The following is a 16,239-nucleotide window of genomic DNA, read 5'->3' as shown; positions in this document are numbered from 1 at the left end:
CCTCCCCACTGTACTCCGACTGATCGCGAATATCGGTCGTTAGCTCCATTTGCCGTTCTTCCTCTTCCTTCTTCTTCTTCTTTACACCATCCGACTCCTTCCCTTTGTCTTCCACCATCTCCGAGACCTCCTTCTCACTTCCCTCTCCGTAGTCTTCCACCATCTCCGAGACCTCCTTCTCACTTCCCTCTCCACACGTCACACCCCGAGGGGACACTGGGCTCGCACCCGGTGACTCGCGTCCCTCCTGACGCAAGCCCTCATTCCACTCGCTCCCATCTCGATTCACCCAAAACCCTGGACATTCTTGCACCGGCCGGGGCCATTCACGAGGAATCCACTCTCCCCGCTCTCCATAAGCTGCATGGCTCGCCTTCCACCACCGCTCACTCCCCCTCAGCTTTACCCAGCGGTTCATTCGTCTTTCCACAGCTAAACCTCCTCTTCTCCCTTTCCACAGCTTGAATATATACTGTACACAAATGTTCTAGAATGTTTGATTATGACATCATACTGTGACATCACAAATGTTCTACAATGTTCTATTATGACATCATACGGTGCCATCACGAATGTTCTAGAATGTTTGATTATGACATCATACTGTGACATCACAAATGGTCTAGAATGTTCTATTATGACATCATACTGTGACATACAGTGATGGGAATAACGGTGTTATGAATAACAGTGCAACGCACTGCTAGCTGGCCTCCCGGCCACTGCCACCAAGCCTCTTCAACTCATTCAAAACGCAGCGGCCCGCCTGATCTCAAACCTACCGAAGTCGGCCCATGTCACCCCACTTCTTAGGGACCTACACTGGCTCCCCATTGCTGCACGTATCCGCTTCAAGGCCCTCGACCTAGCATACCGTGCGGCAAAGGGAACCGCTCCCGCCTACCTCCGGTCAATGGTCTCTAACTACACACCCTCAAGACCCCTACGCTCTGCATCTTCTGGCCGCCTCAGACCTACTCCTATCCAAGCTCCCGGAGGGTCATCAAAGAGAAGCCGCCTATTCTCAGTCCTTGCCCCACAATGGTGGAATGAACTACCCATCCCAGTTAGGACAGCCGAATCCCGTCCAATCTTTCGCCGTCGACTAAAGACTCACTTCTTCAACCATTATCTGAAATGATTAATAAAAAAAAAAAAAAAAAAATCTAACCCTGACTAACCTTACTGTCATGCACTTGTCCTAATAAACTAACCTACACTGTAACACGCAACACTTTGATGAACATTGTTACTCAGCTGATAGAGTTGTACCCTTCTTGCTGTCTTGTCGTACAGAACTTGTAAGTCGCTTTGGATAAAAGCGTCAGCTAAATGACTAAATGTAAATGTAAATGTAACCTAAACCAAACTAAGCTGAAGCAAGCTAACCTGAACCAAGCTAACCTGAACCAAGCTAAACTTACCTGAAATAGTCGCTGCAGTCACACAGGAGGGCCTTGTGGGCATTAAACTCAGTGCTGTTGACTTTAATAACCACATCACAGAACCTTCCCTCCAGACGCAGCTCATTAAGGATTGTACAGGACATTGTTTCCTTTTCCATGTGGGGATTTTAAATTGTATCTACAGAATATATTCAAGCTTACAGACAAATAGCCGGAAACAACAAGTGAGATCTTCACTTGTCTTCTGAGATCTGAGATATTCTTCTTCTTCTTCTTCTTTTGAATTTCCGGCAGAGTAGACGCATCGTGGCGTATTACTGCCCTCCGCACTTCTTTTGATGATCTCTTCTTCTTCTTCTTCTTCTTCTTTCTTGGCGTATTTCTTCCCTCCTCATTTCTTATACTACACTAGTGGTGTTCCATCTTTAGGCCTCTTCAACTCACACTTTCTCCTTCTTCTCTGCTCCTCTTGCCTGTCCAATACTAATACATACACTAACGCTATATCCTCTGGTACAACTCTGAAGCATGCAGAAATGTCAGCACTGCCTCTGTGATCAACTGGTGGTTCTCATTATCCATGCCAAAGAATGATTTAAGAGAGAAGGAAGATACTCCCAGCTCTACCAGACTTTTATAAAAGATTTCCCTCTCTTTCCTATACCTTTCACATTTTAGGAAGACATGCCCGACAGTTTCAGTCTCTCCACATTTACACACCCCATCTGGATGTTTGCCCACAATGAACAAGCTACTGTTCAACCCACAGTGCCCCAGCCTCAGTCTACACATCTTCACCCCATCACTCCTTGACCCATATCCTTCCACCTTGATCTTGACCCGAGGCTGCAGAGAGAAATAGTGCCTTCCCTTGGTCCCCCTTTCCCACTCATCCTGCCACTCAGCCTCAACTCCTTTCTTTATCTTATCTCTGAGTTCTACTCTTCCCATTGAAATACCTATCTCTTCCTCCCTTCCCAGGCTCTGTTTGGCAAGGGAGTCAGCCATCTCATTCCCCGCAATCCCAGCGTGTCCCGGGACCCAACAAAACTCCACTGACCAGCCTGCCTTCGCAATCCTATATAAAACCAACATTATTTCCTGAATGAGATCAGGGCGAGCTTTAGACCCACCTGCACTCAGAGCCATCAGTGCAGCAGCCGAGTCAGAGCATATAATCACCTGGCTTGGTCCCACTTCCTCCACCCACCACAATGCCCAGAGGATGGCAAGCAACTCTGTCACAAATACTGAGCTGCCATCGGATATTCTTTGTCCCTTACCGATCCCTAACCAAGGCACCCACCACCCAAATCCTGCCCTCCCACTTTCAGGATCCACAGAGCCATCAGTGTACACCTCCAGAGCCCCTGATTCCAGAAGGAACCTCTCTATTTCCTCCACAATCTCGCCCTTATCCTCCTCCTTCAAGAACCTAAGTTCAATGACTCGATCAGGCAATAGCCAAAATGGCACTGATAGCCACCGAGTGTGCTCCGCCACTCCCCCCTGATGCAGTCTCAACTTCCTGGCCCACTGATCAATACTGGCCAAAAAAGGTTTATACTTATCCCCATCTCCTGAAAGTAAACACCTAGCTGGGAAGGACAGACTTGTCCCACTCAATTTTGCCCAGTACTGTAGCCCTAACTTTACTCTCCTCAGGTTTAGGGGCAATCGAGATATTCTTCTTCTTCTTCTTCTTATTTGAATTTCCGGCAGTGTAGACGCATCGTGGCGTATTACTGCCCTCCACAATTCTTGCTTCGCCCACACTTGAGAAAGTTTACACTCCTCTTCTTCTTCTCATCTTCAAAACACATTTCTATCGTCTCTGTCTCCTTCTTCTCTGCTCCTCTTGTCATACAATCACAATACAAACATCATCTCCTCTCTTGGAGGGCCCCCCCGAGAGGGGGAACCCTCCATCTCATCGCCACCCAGAATATTCTTCTTCTTCTTCTTCTTATTTGAATTTCCGGCAGTGTAGACGCATCGTGGCGTATTACTGCCCTCCACAATTCTTGCTTCGCCCACACTTGAGAAAGTTTACACTCCTCTTCTTCTTCTCATCTTCAAAACACATTTCTATCGTCTCTGTCTCCTTCTTCTCTGCTCCTCTTGTCATACAATCACAATACAAACATCATCTCCTCTCTTGGAGGGCCCCCCCAAGAGGGGGCAATCTGATAGCTTCTTCTTCTTCTTCTTATTTGAATTTCCGGCAGTGTAGACGCATCGTGGCGTATTACTGCCCTCCACAATTCTTGCTTCGTCCACACTTGAGAAAGTTTACACTCCTCTTCTTCTTCTTCTCATCTTCAAAACACATTTCTATCGTCTCTGTCTCCTTCTTCTCTGCTCCTCTTGTCATACAATCACAATACAAACATCATCTCCTCTCTTGGAGGGCCCCCCCAAGAGGGGGAACCCTCCATCTCATCGCCACCTCTTTGAATTGTTGAATATATACTGTACACAAATGTTCTAGAATGTTTGATTATGACATACTGTGACATCACAAATGTTCTACAATGTTCTATTATGACATCATACGGTGCCATCACGAATGTTCTAGAATGTTTGATTATGACATCATACTGTGACATCACAAATGTTCTAGAATGTTCTATTATGACATCATACTGTGACATACAGTGATGGGAATAACGGTGTTATGAATAACAGCGTTAGTTTTTTCAGTAACAAGTAATTACTCTTCCAATCTTAATAACGCCGTTACCGTTACTGCCAAAAAATGCGGTGCATTACTATGATTGAAGCTGTTTTTTCCATCAGACAGATCTCTGCGCTGAGAAGCAATACTTGTTTTCCTTGGTTAGTGGGCAGTGCGCGATTGGCTGATGTTGAGTAAAATGTCATGGTAAGCCAATCAGAGGTAGAGGTGGGCGGGTATTCGAAAGAATCCAGAGTCTGACACACAGCGACAACACAAGCGACTCAGTCAACGACACACGGCGGTTCTGTGTACGTTTTGATAGTTTGTTTGGCGAGCCCAAATAATCCAAAACTAATCCAACAAACAACACAAGCAAGCAGTCAACGACAGACCGCGGGTCCATGAGCATTTTTTGTTCACTCTTGTGTTAGTTGTGTTGCAGCGCAGGGCACTATACAGTAGTGGAGGCTACAGCCTTATCAACAGTGCTGCACTTCCTGGTTTAATAGCACAGTCTTCAGGTGCTCAGTGGCCGGCTCAGTGGCCTCGTGGGTAGAGTGTCCGCCCTGAGTTCGGGAGGCTGGTAGTTCAAGCCCCGGCCGAGTCATACCAAAGACTATTTAAAAATGGTACCGATAGCCTCCCTGCTTGACACTCAGCATCAAGGGTTGGTTTGGGGGGGAAGTCCTTGCGACATACTAGCGTCATGTCCAAGGGGTGTACTTGTACATCAAGCTGCCTCATGCTACGGAAACAGGAGATAGGCTCCTGCCCCATGTGCCGTTACGGCTCGAGAACCATTGGTTCTCAAAGGCAACTTATTTTCTTTCAGGTGCTCAGAGATATATATATATCTGTATGTCATGCATGTCTTAACACTAGAACAGCCATGGAGAAAATGTCACTGATTCCCGCCAGAAGGGGTCAGATGACCCCACAGCTTATATGAGAAATATGAGAAAAATAAACAGTGTAAACTATATAATTACCTCTTAATATAAAAATATGAGGTTTACCACAGTTTTGAGTGACAATTATTAAAAAAAAAAATAAAAAAAAAATATATATAATTTTATTTTTTATTTTTGGATGGAAGAGACTCACATTGACGGGCAAAGAGCCACATGCGGCTCGCAAGCCATGGGTTGGCCACCCCTGCGCTAGACGCTGTGGGATATTTGTGGATATCCTGATGAAGAATGTGCTCAGTCAACCGAGGCTTGGATAATAACAAAGGTTTATTAACCAAACAGATAGAATTCCATAGAGAGAATGGCTGAGGGTTTCCCCCCAGGTGATCAGCTTAATTACCCAGGTAAGAAGCCCCGGATAGATCTCAAGAGGAGATCTATATAGTTAACAGGGGGGGGTGTGGTCCCATTTGATAGGTCAGATGGGGGGGGGGGTACAGGTAATGGGGACACAGGGGAGGGGAGTGTCTTATTCCACAGAGAGGGGGGGGGCACAGGTAAGGGGATATAGGGGAGGGGACTATATTTACATGAGAACATTAGATATTATACCACAATACTCACTTTTCTTTCTTATAATGTGGGTGAGATTAATGTATAATATACCAGGATTGTTTGGAACAGGTAAAAGTGAAAATAGAAAACAATTAAAATAATGAAAATTTTGGCCAATGTGATTTGGTTTTTGGCATAACAGTTTAAAATAGAATTATTTACATACATGATTCATGATATGATCGACTGGACTGCGGTCTGTGTTATTTTGATATCAGAGATGTGGGAATAGATGTCACCCTTTTCTTTTATTAATCGCTCAAAATACCTATATCAATGAGTGGTCCTCAACTCTGATATCAAACAACAATTAACATACTCATTAGAAGCTATCGCTGTGCAAATATCTTGGCATACCTTCAGTCGTTCATGTCGTGACTCAGGGGAGCTAATGTGATCTGGTTGTACATACAGGCATCGTAAACCAATTAAATACATGCACTGTCTCTGTGTGGTCAGAGTGCACAGGGTGAAAAAACAAAATTGTGTGCATAATTATTAGGAATAGGATTTACACATAAGGCTAATGTGTACAAAAACATTTTAACAACCGTTAACCTGGTGGTTAATAAAACTAACATGATTGATTATGGGAAACTGTTCAAAAATATATATATATATATATTTGCACGTTTTATGATGATTCTTGATGAAATTACTTAGTTATTCCAGTTGTATTTACCCTGAGTTTGAGTGTCACTTTCATCTGTGATTGCCTCAGTTTTGTTGGTCTTTACTTAGAATCAGGCAATTTTCTCCATTTCTTCTCTATAAATGAGGAGATAAAACGTCTTATGCATCGCTTCTGTATGTAATTCTAGTGCATATACTATCAATGGTTCACCATACAGGTGCAAAACAACGTTACATGTCCTCTTCTATGAGAGAATAAAACAACTGATTCTTTCTTGTCTGACAATACAATTTTGTAACCTAAGTAATTCAAATGTGATGTAATGTGATCATGTGGTCACTTCTTCCTTCAGCAATACATTTTAGCTCATTATTACTAACCATTGTTAATGCTTTCTCATTGATTTCTTTTCATCACATCCCTAGTTCATCGTTTTGCAGATACATACAATTGTGTGAAAAGTTTCCTGCTTGTGAAGGTATTAATCTGAATGATGTTGCGTCGTTGTTGACAAGGTGTTCTCTGTCGGCCGTGTGGCAGGGCCAAACAGTAACACATAAAAATTAAATAAATACATAACAATGTGGACACTGTGTTCAGAAGTCTCTTGGTTCACAGGTCTCTGATGATGTCTCTTCTTGACGATGCAGTCGGGAACATTCACTGGTCGCCGTTCATTCAGAGGGGGCCTACAGGAGGTCGCCGTCCGCTCCCTGTGTACCTTGTCAAGGGTCACCGGTAGCAGTCAACTATAGTGGTCTTGCAAACTCTTTTCCTGCAGTCTATGTTGTTCTCCACCACCATCACATGTCTGCCACTGTGCTCACGCTTGGCCCCTATCAGGCCTAGAGACATGGTGGTCAGGGCGTTCTTGAACGTGCTGTGTGGTGGTTGGTCCCCCCCGTTCCTCGTCATTGCGGTACTAGAGGGGCGAGGGGGCGGGCGTTTTTGAATGTGTTGTGCTGGTTTCGCTGTCCTCTCCTCGTCATTGCGGTACCACTTGATGGAGGGCGAGGGCCCGCCGGTGTAGTGGCTAGTCAGTAGGACGCTCTCTCTCACACGGATGACGGATGACAATCTTGTCATGGGAATCCACCTTGATGGTCGGGGACTTCAGTTCCCGTTTGCAGATGGTCTGCCGCGGGTCGCTGGGGTGAGGCTGCATGTCGTCCTTTCTGTCTCTGCTCCCCTTCCTTTGGGGACGTCTGTGTTGTGTGGGCTGGTGGTTCTCCCACGGTTGTTGTCGTCGCCTCTGGTTGTGTCCGCAGCTCCTTGGCGGCGTCTCTGGTGGTAGTATGCTGTCGTGGGTCGCTCAGGTCGCTGGGTTGTGTTCCTCTTCCTGTCCTCTCACCAATTCGTGATCTGAGGATGATAAAAACTGCCTTAGAAAACTCCTCACATAAATGATTCAACGCCTTTCTGCTACAGAGGAAAATCATTTAGGGTTAATTCAATTTATTGTAAATAAAATCGCTTAATTGAAAATAGGAAATGCAAGCCAATTGCATTAGCAGTGATTCCTTGTGTCAAGAAGGTCACATTCACTACAATCTTATCAGATCTTGTATCTAACTAGATCTTACAGCATTAGGCTTTAAATAAAATTAGTAAATGAATGGCGAAAGTCTTGAATCAGATAAAATAGTCTGTGGTGTTAAATTGAAGTTGATCTTACCTCAGGATGCGTTGGGTGTGCCTCAGGATACTTACCTCGCCACGACTTCTCTGGCGTTCTTCACGTCTCAGCGTGGCTCGTCATAATTTAGCATGGGGAAAAAACATAAAATCTAGGTAGCCAGTTAATTTTGCATGAAAAACAATCATTCGTTTTGTCATCTAACCCTAACTAACCTTACTGTCATGCATTTGTCCTAATAAACTAACCTACACTGTAGCACTCAACACTAATAAAACTAACATACACTGTGGCACTCAACACTTTGATGAACATTGTTACTCAGCTGATAGAGTTGTGCCCTTTTTGATGTCCTGTCATACAGTGTCAGCTAAATGATCAATGTACGTGTATACCTTGTACATTTAGATAATTGTGTTTCAATTTTGTGGTTGATATTTTGCAGTCATGGAAATGTATTAGTTGTTAAAAGAATAGTCTAAGGAATAGTCATGCATGTTATTGGTTATAAACAGAGAATAGAAGGAGGGGATTGTAAGTAGAGTTGTTTTCATCATTAATCTTTCATCTCGGGCACTTCTCTAATTCATGTGCCTCTTGAAAAGAGATGATGAAAACGACTGGTTAGTTATTGTTAGTATGGGAGTTAGGTAGATTTTCATAACTGCAAATTCATCACCTGTGTCTAATTCATGTTAATTAAGTGGTTCTCTGTTGCCATCCACCGCCAGGTGAGTTCATCAAGTCTGTGGTCACGAGTGCAGGCATTTGCATTGCTTTGTCTCTCAAGTGTCCACTCTGAAGAAATTTACATGTGGGTGTTTGGATGCAGATCCGTTCCAAATGGCCAATCGATTGTCTCTCAGTTCGGAGATACTAAGTTGGGTCTCTATAGGTGTGGTCAGACTGGCTATTTGCATTGTCTTTCAACTCCACATCGTCCTCAGCTGGTTTGCGTGTTCAAATGTAGATTATTTGGGTCCTCAATTTAAATGATTGTAGCTGGTCTCACTTTGTGTCTTGTCTGTGTTCAGATGCAAATCACTGGAGTTTCAACTTTTGTGATACAATGTGTTTACACCCCATTCTGCATCTTGACCCAGAGCCAGATCTCTTGGTTGTCTGTAAACACCAACACATGTTAATTTTCCCATTCTTTTCTTTTATTCTGGGTGAATCCTCTTTGACTGTCTGTGTGCTCAACAAACATTATCTAGTCCTTCTCTATTTCATCATCTCACTCATCAATGTTACTGTGGAAAAAGAGGAGGCATGATTTTGGCCTCATTTAAACAGTATCTGCATTTATTCATTATCTCTAAAGAAAGGTTGTTATTCTTTCTTTAGCTTTTAGATCAAATCTATCCAATTGATTAGAATCCTATTTAAAACTAGCTTTGGTCAATCGATTGTCTCTCAGCTCTGCACTGTCTCTCGGTTGACATGCAAATTGTTGGATTTTCTGTCTTTTGTGATACAATTTGGGTGTAGTCATGCACTGTTTTGCATCTCGCCTCAGAGCCAGATCTGTAAATACAAACACATGTTAATTTTCCACTATTTTCTAAGACCATCTGAGTGGGTTCTCCTTGATTGTCTGTGAGCTTAACAAAACATCAGCTATTTCTCATCCATCCCGTCCTAGGATGTAATGATAGTGTTATCATTTATCAATCATATCGCATATGTACACAAGCATCATATGAATGTGGAACCACACATTTTGAATCATGTTTAAAAATGTCTTACAATGGAAAGGGCTAGTTATCTTTCATTGGTTCTTTAGATAAACACATTAACTCAAGTGAATATAACCTAAACATCTTACTTTTAAACATGATCTATGTTGTTTGTGCCCAAGTTTTTCAACATTAAAAGCTTATAAAGTCTAATCTAACGCTGTTTATGTGGACTACAATTCCTGTACTGCCATATACTGGGAACCGGAAGTGTTTGTTTAGCTCCCCGTATTGGTCAGGGTACGCCCACAGATGTATTATAATTCTGAAACAGACATTGTAATTAGCTTTATGTGACTTATAATGTGTAAATTAAAGCAACATAAACACTCAAGTGATCTGAGATAGTTGTAATTTGCTGTAACTGAGATGATAGTTGTGTATATGTACAGTTTCTACGTCAAATGACTCCCTTTTCTTGACTCCTTTTGTATCACAAAAAGTACTGAATTTGCAAATCTGGTATGTCATAAATGTATAGATGTAGCAGTACTGACTATCTGTCTGTCATGTATGTCCTAATATGTTCTGATGAATTGAAAATGGGGGACCCTGATGTAAACAAATCTGGTATTGAAAATGGGGGACCCTGATGTAAACAAGACTATAGTCTCTCTCTGGTCTGCATCCCCTTAACAATTGTGTATTGAGCTGTGCTGTATTGTACCCATTCTGCAATCTGTTAATAAAGTTTTCAATCAATCAATCAAAGCATCTATATTTATGATTTTCATACTCACCGGGGACAACTGTTGTGTTGACGTTGGATCCGTTATGTGTCGTCAATGCAATGTTCGGCTCGTTTCTCCGGTGGTCTGGGATAATGCAACTCGCATCTCGCCACCGCAGCTCAACATTTTCCAATGGCAGCGCGCACATACATATACAAATAAAACATATACTACAAGTGGATTTCACGCACCTTCGGCCTTGGGCACATTAAACTTTACGTTTGCCTATGGATAGTTTAATATAAAATCATAACTTAACGGCGCGCATAGCGTGACGTCATCGTTCCATGCGACGTTCGTGCGTTTCTCATTCGCCTCGGAAATAACGCTTTGCAATTCATACTGTATTTTTCCCACAAGCTCTCAATAGCCTGGAATTCCTAAACCAGCGTTTTGTTACCGAATGAACGCGCCTGTTCATATGTGAAAACGTAAACAAACTGAAACGATAAACTATACTTCCCCAAATGGTCGTTCCCGTGGGCCGTTTTGTTAATTCCGGAAATTACTATCCTATTTTGTCGCGTGAACTGCACTTCAATGTTATTCTCTAATATAACGGTACTAGTCTCTCAATGCTCGGCGCACGCAAATACAAACGAGACTTTAAACAGACAAAACAACAATAATACATATAAGTTAACGTGTGTGTATATCTGACTGTATTGGATCGCTGTTCGTTTAGTCGGCCAGCACCCTGCTGCGACAAGGCATTTATACCCTTGATATATAACTACACATCGTTATTAAAATCATAACGACTGAACCTGACTTCGAAATTTACCAGCGATATATTAGATTATATATACCTTTTAATCATACTCTCGGCCTCTTAACCCGCAACTAACGTCCTGTTTAATGTACTTTCCGCGACTGATGTCCCGTTTAATGTACATTCACGTACTCCCGGGACATCGCATAATCATGTACTACTAGGACATCGCGTGATCATCTTCCCGCTATCTGTATTGATCAATTGGTTAATTTAATCCAAAATACATCGTTTTCAGGAATGGAAGAGATTGTGGGCTTAGTTTGAGGTTGAAACAATGAATATTATGACGCTACTCTGGTAATTTCTAATTATGATTCCATCAGCTTCTCGGTCCTAACTTCCCCCTCTTTGCAAAGGAATCACAGAACGTTTTTAACAGAGTAGCGTTTTCAAGGATATCACATCATAATAAGCTCACGTATCTTCTTTTGTTGCCTATATTTTTAGTCTGAATTAGACTTGGGTTAGCAAACCAACAACCTTACTGTGTGCCTTAGCTTTTGGTCGGCTCCGACTCGACCTGGAATAGCACTTCAACCTTTGTGCCTAAACTTTTGGGACTAGCACATATAACCCATCCTTTCAGAACCGCCTGATAAGGACCCAGGTGCACGCGCGCCCTGGTAACGATTCTCAATACAGATCAGATATATTAATGCACATTATTCTTACTCAGCCATGATCTCAATATTTGACAACATTCTGTAATATTCACCTGGCACAGAGAAAAGCGGGAAGGTTTTAATTCCTTTCCATACATTTTTGGTCGACCAGTCTATTATACTCACTTTTCTCTGTATAGTTGAAATGATACAGCACGCCGGGAGGACGCAAAAAGTCCGTCACAAGTTCGTAGACGCCAATTGTGGGATATTTGTAGATATCCTGATGAAGAATGTCTCAGTCAACCGAGGATTGGATAATAACAAAGGTTTATTAACCAAACAGATAGAATACATAGAGAGAATGGCTGAGGGTTTCCCCCCAGGTGATCAGCTGAAATCCCCCAGGTAAGAAGCCCCGGATAGATCTCAAGAGGAGATCTATATAGTTAACAGGGGGGGGGGTGGTCCCATTTGATAGGTCAGATGGGGGGGGGGGGGGTACAGGTAATGGGGACACAGGGGAGGGGAGTGTCTTATTCCACAGAGAGGGGGGGGGGCACAGGTAAGGGGATATAGGGGAGGGGACTATATTTACATGAGAACATTAGATATTATACCACAACGCTCACAAAGTGCTGTGACTTTCCACATATTATACATTTTCCTGAAGTCATTTAGAAATTTCAGAAACCGTGCCAGATAAAACGGGTACTTTTAGGAAAAGTCATTGAGTGACAAAGCTGGAGCTCGACCGAGTGACGAGGATACATTTATTGAAAATGCCTAGGGGTCATTTGACCCCTTGTCGGCTGTGCTAGTGTTAAATGTCATGATTAGATTAATTTAGAATAGATGATTAGATTAGATTCTTATATCTGTATGTTGTGTATGTCATAAATGTCATGAATTGAAAATGGGGGACCCTGATGTAAACAAGGCGAAGGTCTCTCTGGTCTGCATCCCCTTAACAATTGTGTGTATTGAGCTGTACTGTACTGTACCCATTCTGCAATCTGTTAATTAAAATGTTCAATCAATCAGTATATATTTGTTATTTATTTTTGGTATAGTGCTTAACAAGCATCATTTAATGTTGCCCAGTTGTGGCCTGTTGAGGGGCAATACATATCAAAAGTTCCAAAACATCTATTGTGTTTGTATTTGTATGATCCACTATATAAACATAGTAATTATAATAGCTACATACATGGCATTTGATTGGAGGCTAGTCTCACTACTTTCTGAAGTAACTAGTTACTTTTATAATTTGTAACTGAGTAAGTAATTTAGTAACTTTTTGGAAGAAGTAACTAGTAACTGTAACTAGTTACTTTTTAAAAGTAACTTGCCCAACACTGGTGACCTCACAACGGAACATGTTTGAGTTCCATTTGAATCATTTAAATAATATGTTGACATTAAAAAATAACAAATAGGGGCGCCCCAGTGGCGAACCACATAGCGCGCTCAGCCGTGACACGGCAGACCCGGGTTCAACTCCCGAACCCATCGTTATTTGCCGAATGTCTTCCCCCCACTCTGTCTCCCATTCCTCCTCTGTCTCTCTCTACTGGACTGCCCAGTAGCAATAAAGCGATAAAACGCCAAAAAATTTATCTAAATTTTTTTTAAATAAATAACAAAGAAAATGACAAAGAAAACTACATAAAACAATGATACAAATTATAATAAAATATTTAAGTCAAATTTATAGAAATAATGAAAAATAAGACAATGAAATAAAGATAATAATTCATTTAAAAGCTATTTTAAAAAGGTAAGTTTTGAGCAGTGCCAACCGAGTCTGCTACGCTAACTGCGTGAACATTTAAGGCAACCAACTTGTGTTCAGATTTTCGTTCAGCGTTTCTCTGATTGGCCACACGGTCACGTGACCGCGCTAGCCCTGCCGCTCTGTGTGTTGTTGCGCCGCCCGCGGCAGAGAGCGCCGCGGCAGAGAGTGACCCGTCGGCCGCGCATGCGCATGAGGCTCCCCCAGGTGCTCTGAGAGGTGCTTGTTGTGTTGTTGGTTAATGCCAGAGGTGCTCGTTACGCCGTTGTGTTGTTGGTTAATGCCATATCGCCATATCAGCAGTGTTCGCGCGGTTGCTTAACGCCATAACTATATATAAAAAATTTTATATCACTTAATTTTGCAATACAGGGTTGAGGTTACACACATGTTGTGCATGAACCTTCAAGTTCAACAAGACAAACAATACAGTAACAGTAATAATCAACAATTATTTGTAAATAGAAGAAAATTCATTCATTGTCCTTGTGTTACATAAAACCCATCTGTGGCCTCGCGTAGAGGAAGGGCGTAAATACATGTTAAGATATTCAAAATCGTCACAGCAGTATAGTTTGTTTATACTTCAGAAGTATGATATTTGAACATGGTCCCCAAAATGAATGGAAGCGAATGAGGAGCCTGACGCCTGACACCTGGGAGGAATGGGGGTGTTGCAGCGTTGGGGATGTTTAAAAAATATAATTTAAAATAATAATCTGGTCAGCAGCCTCCACTGATGTAGCGTGATTCAAACCCCCTCAATGTGCAGTTTCTAGTTAATCAGTCAGCAGCCTCCACTGATGTACAGTGACGAGTGAATCTGGTAGTTGGTTTATGATGTTAAAAACGTGAAATAACATACGTTACAGCGTACAGTTTCTAGTTAATCAGTCAGCAGCCTCCACTGATGTACAGTGACGCGTGAATCTGGTAGTTGTTTTATGACGTTACAAATGCAAAATAACATTATACATTATATAACGTTACAATGTACAGTTTCTAGTTAATCAGTCAGCAGCCTCCACTGATGTACAGTGACGAGTGAATCTGGTAGTTGGTTTATGACGTTAAAAACGCGAAATAACATATAACGTTACAGCGTACAGTTTCTAGTTAATCAGTCAGCAGCCTCCACTGATGTACAGTGACGCGTGAATCTGGTAGTTGTTTTATGACGTTACAAACGCGAAATAACATTATACATTATATAATGTTACAATGTACAGTTTCTAGTTAATCAGTCAGCAGCCTCCACTGATGTACAGTGACGAGTGAACCGCGTAGTTATTTTGATAACTGAATATCGTGATTCGATTCGGACTAAGATTACAGCTCCGCATTTCATTCATTTCATTTGGGACCTCTGCCGCTCGCAGGGACCTCTGCCGCGCTAGCGACAAAAGGGGGCGGGGGGTCGTGGCCAATCAGAGAAAAGCTGAACACAAGTTGGTTGCCTTAAATGTTCACGCATCCTAACTGACTTGGGGTCTGTAGGGTAAGCACTTATTCCCTCCGCCCTGAACATTTATGGAGATGTATGGGCCTTTTAAGTCAGTGATAAAAGTGTCTTTCAAGGATAAGTGAGCTCCTGCACTGATTATTATAGTTCAATATTCAATATTTGATCACCAAAACCCCCCAAAAAGCATAAAAAGGCCCCTCCCGCCCAAAAAGGGCCCCCAAAAATAGCACAGGCCCAGTGCCCTTTTCAGCCTTTGAGCACCTGCCCCTCTAAAGTCCTGTGCACGTCCCTACTCTGGTGTTGTGGTCATGGAATTCACTGACCTTTGTGTAGCAGTCTGGAAAATATGGTATATTATTCAGAACTGCTGACTGTGTTTATATCCCTTTTTGTACACAAAGACATTCTAACTAGTGTCATTGATTCACACGAACAATGACACAAACGTCCCCGTCCAAAGAGCATTGGAATACGGATTATAAATGACAGTATTGATTCATATTCTACAGTGCGTCTCCCCTTGTGACTGGCAGGCGGGACCAGCAGGGGGCAGTAGCAGGCAGAGAGTGGCGGAGAGAGCTGAGAGATGATAAAGGGAGGAGCCCAGCGGAAGTCGTTCTCTTCGGCCGTGAACTTGACAACGAGAGGACACAGCTAACGGGAGCTCTGGACAGCCCCGTTGCTGACGTTTATGCCGGAGTGCCCCGGGAGAGGACAACGGGTGATAGGAAGTACTGGCTAGTGGATACGATATCCTAGCAGTACCAGTGTTATGATATGAACAATAAGTGCAGAGTCAGGCACTAACAGTCGAGTTATACCTAGTTACAGTAGCGGTATAGGTATAGGTAGCGTGCGGCTAAGGATCACAGTAGTATTGCTCGTGTTATACTTAGTTACAGTGACGGTATAGTCTGCGTGCCAGAGACGTGCGGGACCTCCAAGCAGTCTGCCCGGGCGTCAACAGCTGTTTGCACCGGAGAGCTGCAGCACACCTGCTCCAGGCTGCCTGCAAGACACGGGGAGTTCTTTACCACCAGCAGAGGTCATCATCGCCAGCACCAGCTCAGCCAGCGTTGTCTCTCTGCTAGCTCCGCCTGCTGACATCCTCGCGAGAGCGTTCGACGCCATCTTGCCTCACGGACAACAGTGGAGTGGCGAGGCGGCCATTTCGGATGAGTACAAACGAGCATTGATGCTCCCGATTCCATATACAGTATACAGTGTGGTGCTGCCCGCGGGCGAAGTTA

Source organism: Notolepis coatsorum (assembly GCF_963971535.1).
Source record: "Notolepis coatsorum genome assembly, chromosome: 3".
NCBI lineage: Eukaryota > Metazoa > Chordata > Actinopteri > Aulopiformes > Paralepididae > Notolepis > Notolepis coatsorum.
Note: the sequence above shows the minus strand (reverse complement) of the source record.